The sequence below is a fragment of the Oncorhynchus clarkii genome, chromosome 9 (assembly GCF_045791955.1).
Source record: "Oncorhynchus clarkii lewisi isolate Uvic-CL-2024 chromosome 9, UVic_Ocla_1.0, whole genome shotgun sequence".
Taxonomy (NCBI): Eukaryota; Metazoa; Chordata; class Actinopteri; order Salmoniformes; family Salmonidae; genus Oncorhynchus; species Oncorhynchus clarkii.
Window position 1 is genome coordinate 78,897,144 of NC_092155.1, and position 8,002 is coordinate 78,905,145.

At 37.4% G+C, this 8,002-nt stretch overlaps 1 protein-coding gene across 2 annotated transcripts in view; it reads left to right on the forward strand.

Moving 5' to 3' along the window:
* The window catches only part of LOC139416968 (coiled-coil domain-containing protein 120-like), an 84,069-nt gene that overhangs the window by 22,604 nt on the left and 53,463 nt on the right, over positions 1-8,002 (forward strand). The window lies entirely within an intron of this gene.

An 8,002-nucleotide genomic window follows, 5' to 3' on the forward strand; every position in this document is an offset into this window, starting at 1 on the left:
AACATGTATAATACCACCACTACAATACAACATGTATAATACCACCACTACAATACAACATGTATAATACCACCACTACAATACAACATGTATAATACCACCATCACTACAATACAACATGTATAATACCACCACTACAATACAACATGTATAATACCACCACCACTACAATACAACATGTATAATACCACCACTACAATACAACATGTATAATACCACCACTACAATACAACATGTATAATACCACCACTACAATACAACATGTATAATACCACCACTACAATACAACATGTATAATACCACCACCACTACAATACAACATGTATAATACCACCACCACTACAATACAACATGTATAATACCACCACTACAATACAACATGTATAATACCACCACTACAATACAACATGTATAATACCACCACTACAATACAACATGTATAATACCACCACTACAATACAACATGTATAATACCACCACTACAATACAACATGTACAATACCACCACCACTACAATACAACATGTATAATACCACCACTACTACAATACAACATGTATAGTACCACCACTACAATACAACATGTATAATACCACCACTACAATACAACATGTATAATACCACCACCACTACAATACAACATGTATAATACCACCACTACAATACAACATGTATAATACCACCACTACAATACAACATGTATAATACCACCACTACAATACAACATGTATAATACCACCACTACAATACAACATGTATAATACCACCACTACAATACAACATGTATAATACCACCACTACAATACAACATGTATAATACCACCACTACAATACAACATGTATAATACCACCACTACAATACAACATGTATAATACCACCACTACAATACAACATGTATAATACCACCACCACTACAATACAACATGTATAATACCACCATTACATATCTACAATACAACATGTATAATACCACCACTACAATACAACATGTATAATACCACCACTACAATACAACATGTATAATACCACCACTACAATACAACATGTATAATACCACCACTACAATACAACATGTATAGTACCACCACTACAATACAACATGTATAATACCACCACTACAATACAACATGTATAGTACCACCACCACTACAATACAACATGTATAGTACCACCACTACAATACAACATGTATAATACCACCACTACAATACAACATGTATAATACCACCACTACAATACAACATGTATAATACCACCACTACAATACAACATGTATAATACCACCACTACAATACAACATGTATAATACCACCACCACTACAATACAACATGTATAATACCACCACTACAATACAACATGTATAATACCACCACTACAATACAACATGTATAATACCACCACTACAATACAACATGTATAATACCACCACCACTACAATACAACATGTATAATACCACCACCACTACAATACAACATGTATAATACCACCACTACAATACAACATGTATAATACCACCACCACTACAATACAACATGTATAATACCACCACTACAATACAACATGTATAATACCACCACTACAATACAACATGTATAGTACCACCACTACAATACAACATGTATAATACCACCACCACTACAATATAACATGTATAATACCACCACTACAATACAACATGTATAATACCACCACTACAATACAACATGTATAGTACCACCACTACAATACAACATGTATAATACCACCACTACAATACAACATGTATAATACCACCACTACAATACAACATGTATAATACCACCACTACAATACAACATGTATAATACCACCACCACTACAATACAACATGTATAATACCACCACTACAATACAACATGTATAATACCACCACTACAATACAACATGTATAATACCACCACTACAATACAACATGTATAATACCACCACTACAATACAACATGTATAATACCACCACTACAATACAACATGTATAATACCACCACCACTACAATACAACATGTATAATACCACCACTACAATACAACATGTATAATACCACCACTACAATACAACATGTATAATACCACCACTACAATACAACATGTATAATACCACCACTACAATACAACATGTATAATACCACCACTACAATACAACATGTATAATACCACCACTACAATACAACATGTATAATACCACCACTACAATACAACATGTATAATACCACCACTACAATACAACATGTATAATACCACCACTACAATACAACATGTATAATACCACCACCACTACAATACAACATGTATAATACCACCACTACAATACAACATGTATAATACCACCACTACAATACAACATGTATAATACCACCACTACAATACAACATGTATAATACCACCACCACTACAATACAACATGTATAATACCACCACTACAATACAACATGTATAATACCACCACTACAATACAACATGTATAATACCACCACTACAATACAACATGTATAATACCACCACTACAATACAACATGTATAATACCACCACTACAATACAACATGTATAATACCACCACCACTACAATACAACATGTATAATACCACCATTACATATCTACAATACAACATGTATAATACCACCACTACAATACAACATGTATAATACCACCACTACAATACAACATGTATAATACCACTACTACAATACAACATGTATAATACCACCACTACAATACAACATGTATAATACCACCACTACTACAATACAACATGTATAATACCACCACTACAATACAACATGTATAATACCACCACCACTACAATACAACATGTATAATACCACCACTACAATACAACATGTATAATACCACCACCACTACAATACAACATGTATAATACCACCACTACAATACAACATGTATAATACCACCACTACAATACAACATGTATAATACCACCACTACAATACAACATGTATAATACCACCACCACTACAATACAACATGTATAATACCACCACTACAATACAACATGTATAATACCACCACTACAATACAACATGTATAATACCACCACCACTACAATACAACATGTATAATACCACCACTACAATACAACATGTATAATACCACCACCACTACAATACAACATGTATAATACCACCACTACAATACAACATGTATAATACCACCACTACAATACAACATGTATAATACCACCACTACAATACAACATGTATAATACCACCACCACTACAATACAACATGTATAATACCACCATTACATATCTACAATACAACATGTATAATACCACCACTACAATACAACATGTATAATACCACCACTACAATACAACATGTATAATACCACCACTACAATACAACATGTATAATACCACCACTACAATACAACATGTATAGTACCACCACTACAATACAACATGTATAATACCACCACTACAATACAACATGTATAATACCACCACTACAATACAACATGTATAATACCACCACCACTACAATACAACATGTATAATACCACCACCACTACAATACAACATGTATAATACCACCACCACTACAATACAACATGTATAATACCACCACTACAATACAACATGTATAATACCACCACTACAATACAACATGTATAATACCACCACTACAATACAACATGTATAATACCACCACTACAATACAACATGTATAATACCACCACTACAATACAACATGTATAATACCACCACTACAATACAACATGTATAGTACCACCACTACAATACAACATGTATAGTACCACCACTACAATACAACATGTATAATACCACCACTACAATACAACATGTATAATACCACCACTACAATACAACATGTATAATACCACCACCACTACAATACAACATGTATAATACCACCACCACTACAATACAACATGTATAATACCACCACTACAATACAACATGTATAATACCACCACTACAATACAACATGTATAATACCACCACTACAATACAACATGTATAATACCACCACTACAATACAACATGTATAATACCACCACTACAATACAACATGTATAATACCACCACTACAATACAACATGTATAATACCACCACTACAATACAACATGTATAATACCACCACTACAATACAACATGTATAATACCACCACTACAATACAACATGTATAATACCACCACTACAATACAACATGTATAATACCACCACTACAATACAACATGTATAATACCACCACTACAATACAACATGTATAATACCACCACTACAATACAACATGTATAATACCACCACTACAATACAACATACCACCCACTCTGAAACGAACTGCAGCTCTTTGTTAAGTGTTGCAGTCATTTCACTCTCTGTGGTAGCTGACGTTTATAGTGTTGAATCGTCCACATACATAGACACACTGGCTTTACTCAGAGCCAGTGGCATGTCGGTAGTAAAGGTTGAAAAAAAATTAAGGGGCCTAAACAGCTGCCCTGGGGAATTCCTGATTCTACCTGGATTTGGTTGGAGAGTCTTCCAATAAAGAACACCCTCTGTGTTCTGTTAGACAGGTAACTCTTTATCCACATTATAGCAGGGGGGGTGTAAAGCCATGACACACAAGTTTTTCCAGCAGCAGACTATGATCCATAATGTCAAAAGACGCACTGAAGTCCAACAAAACAGCCTCCATAATCATTTTATTATCAATTTCTCTCACCCAGTCATCAGTCATTTTCAATGGAAATATATTTTAGGTCACCACAAGGATAGTAAAACGTGTGTGTGTGTGTGTGTGTGCGCGCGTGTGTGTGTGTGCGCGCGTGTGTGTGTGTGCGCGCGTGTGTGTGTGTGCGCGCGTGTGTGTGTGTGCGCGTGTGTGTGTGTGTGTGTGTGTGTGCGTGTGTGTGTGCGCGTGTGTGTGTGTGTGTGTGTGTGTGTGTGTGTGTGTGTGTGTGTGCGCGTGTGTGCGTGTGTGCGTGTGTGTGTGCACAGGGAGAAGATTTTGGGAGAAATCTAACGTGCACAGCAACAACAACAATTTCCTCAGCAAACAGCACCTCCCCCCAGCAAAACACACACACACACACACACACACCCTAGGAGTCTGACCAACATTGTCAATTAATTAATGAGTTCCATAGATTCTGTCAGACATTTGTATGTATGTATAGTTGGTTTTACAATAATTCATAATGGTATCGATGTCAATAGTGTGTAACAGTGTGTGTGTGTGTCTAACAGTGTGTGTGTGTGTCTAACAGTGTGTGTGTGTGTGTGTCTAACAGTGTGTGCGTCCCAAGTCACCAATCTCTCCTATCTCACCAAGTGTGCACTGGTTCACTTCCCTTCACTGATTTAAAAAGGAAATGACTGTTATAAGAAATATGGTGGAAACCTCCTCTAGCTCAACCAACGCTATGCTTTTAGATGTGTGGGAAGTAGCGAACGAGTGTTCACTTCAGGAGAAATATGATATTATTGGGACTTACCCAGTGTCTTTTACCTTGAGTGAGCAATGGTAATATACAGCGTTTTGTCTAGTGTGTTTTCAAACCCAAACCCTGTTGACATAATGGGGGGGGGGGGGGGTCATGGTGAGACTTCTCTCTCTGGCCATCTGGTCTGTTCTGCATTTCTGCTGCTCCTGCAAGGTAACGCGGGAACACACACACACACACACTCTCTCTGTGTGCCAAAAGGATGAGTTTACCCCAGAGAGAGGGAGGGCAGGGTTCTGGCTGACAGTAGATGGTGATGGAAGAGGAGGATGTAGTGATGGAAGAGGAGGATGTAGGACCAACATGGCTCTCCCTCCTCTCTGACCTTGTATTGTGGATTTATAATCTCATATAATATACAGATACCCTATTTTAATTTGACCATTCTATTGTTTCAGGGATTTTCCTGCTCAGCAGGAAATGTAAACTGTGTTCAAGGCTTAAAAAGGCTTGTAAAGTTTGTAATATTTCAGATTCATCCATTTAATTATAATCCAGATAATAATTCATATTTCCTGTTGCTGCAGGATTATTTTCTTGCTGTGAGAAATTGGTTCAAATGAAGATACCATCTATTCATGTGCAGTAGATGATCCCCCACATTGCTTTTGTTATTTCCACTCGGAGAGGATCCCGTCTTTCTGAGGAAAGTAGGATTCTATTTCAGTGACATGACTGGTGATGTGTATGGCTTCCCAGCTAGCTACAGTAGTACTGTTTGTTACTTTGCTGAAGGGGAAAGGCCTCCTCTGACTTCTAGGGACCTGGTAGAGGTGTGGTGTCTTTTCTCCTTCTTCTTCTTCTTCATCTTCTTCTCTTTCTCCTCCTCCTTCTTCATCGTCTTCTTCTTTCTCTTCCTTCTCCTTCTTCTTCTTCTTCTCTTTCTCCTCCTTCTTCTCTTTCTCCCTCTTCTTCTTCTTCTTCATCATCTTCTCTTTCTCCTTCTTCTTCTCTTTCTCCCTCTTCTTCTTCTTCTTCTTCTTCATCGTCTTCTTCTTCATCTTCTTCTCTTTCTCCTCCTTCTTCATCTTCTTCTCTTTCTCTTCTTCTCTTTCTCCTCCTTCTTCTCTTTCTCCTCCTTCTTCTCTTTCTCTTCTTCTCTTTCTCTTCTTCTCTTTCTCCTCCTTCTTCTCTTTCTCTTCTTCTCTTTCTACTCCTTCTTCTCTTTCTCCTCCTTCTTCTCTTTCTCTTCTTCTCTTTCTCTTCTTCTCTTTCTCTTCTTCTCTTTCTCCTCCTTCTTCTCTTTCTCCTCCTTCTTCTCTTTCTCTTCTTCTCTTTCTCCTCCTTCTTCTCTTTCTCCTCCTTCTTCTCTTTCTCTTCTTCTCTTTCTCTTCTTCTCTTTCTCTTCTTCTCTTTCTCCTCCTTCTTCTCTTTTCTCCTCCTTCTTCTTCTTCATCTTCTTCTCTTTCTCCTCCTTCTTCTCTTTCTCTTCTTCTCTTTCTCCTCCTTCTTCTCTTTCTCCTCCTTCTTCTCTTTCTCTTCTTCTCTTTCTCCTCCTTCTTCTCTTTCTCTTCTTCTCTTTCTCCTCCTTCTTCTCTTTCTCCTCCTTCTTCTCTTTCTCCTCCTTCTTCTTCTCTTTCTCTTCTTCTCTTTCTCTTCTTCTCTTTCTCCTCCTTCTTCTTCTCTTTCTCTTCTTCTTCTCTTTCTCTTCTTCTCTTTCTCCTCCTTCTTCTTCTCTTTCTCTTCTTCTCTTTCTCCTCCTTCTTCTCTTTCTCCTCCTTCTTCTCTTTCTCCTCCTTCTTCTCTTTCTCTTCTTCTCTTTCTCCTCCTTCTTCTCTTTCTCTTCTTCTCTTTCTCCTCCTTCTTCTCTTTTCTCCTCCTTCTTCTTCTTCATCTTCTTCTCTTTCTCCTCCTTCTTCTCTTTCTCTTCTTCTCTTTCTCCTCCTTCTTCTCTTTCTCCTCCTTCTTCTCTTTCTCTTCTTCTCTTTCTCCTCCTTCTTCTCTTTCTCCTCCTTCTTCTCTTTCTCTTCTTCTCTTTCTCCTCCTTCTTCTCTTTCTCCTCCTTCTTCTCTTTCTCTTCTTCTCTTTCTCCTCCTTCTTCTCTTTCTCCTCCTTCTTCTCTTTCTCCTCCTTCTTCTCTTTCTCCTCCTTCTTCTTCTCTTTCTCTTCTTCTCTTTCTCCTCCTTCTTCTTCTCTTTCTCTTCTTCTTCTCTTTCTCTTCTTCTTCTCTTTCTCTTCTTCTCTTTCTCCTCCTTCTTCTTCTCTTTCTCCTCCTTCTTCTCTTTCTCCTCCTTCTTCTTCTTCATCTTCTTCTCTTTCTCCTCCTTCTCTTTCTCTTCTTCTCTTTCTCCTCCTTCTTCTCTTCTCCTCCTTCTTCTCTTTCTCTTCTTCTCTTTCTCCTCCTTCTTCTTCTTCATCTTCTTCTCTTTCTCCTCCTTCTTCTTCTCTTTCTCTTCTTCTCTTTCTCCTCCTTCTTCTTCTCTTTCTCTTCTTCTCTTTCTCCTCCTCCTTCTTCTCTTTCTCCTCCTCCTTCTTCTCTTTCTCCCTCTTC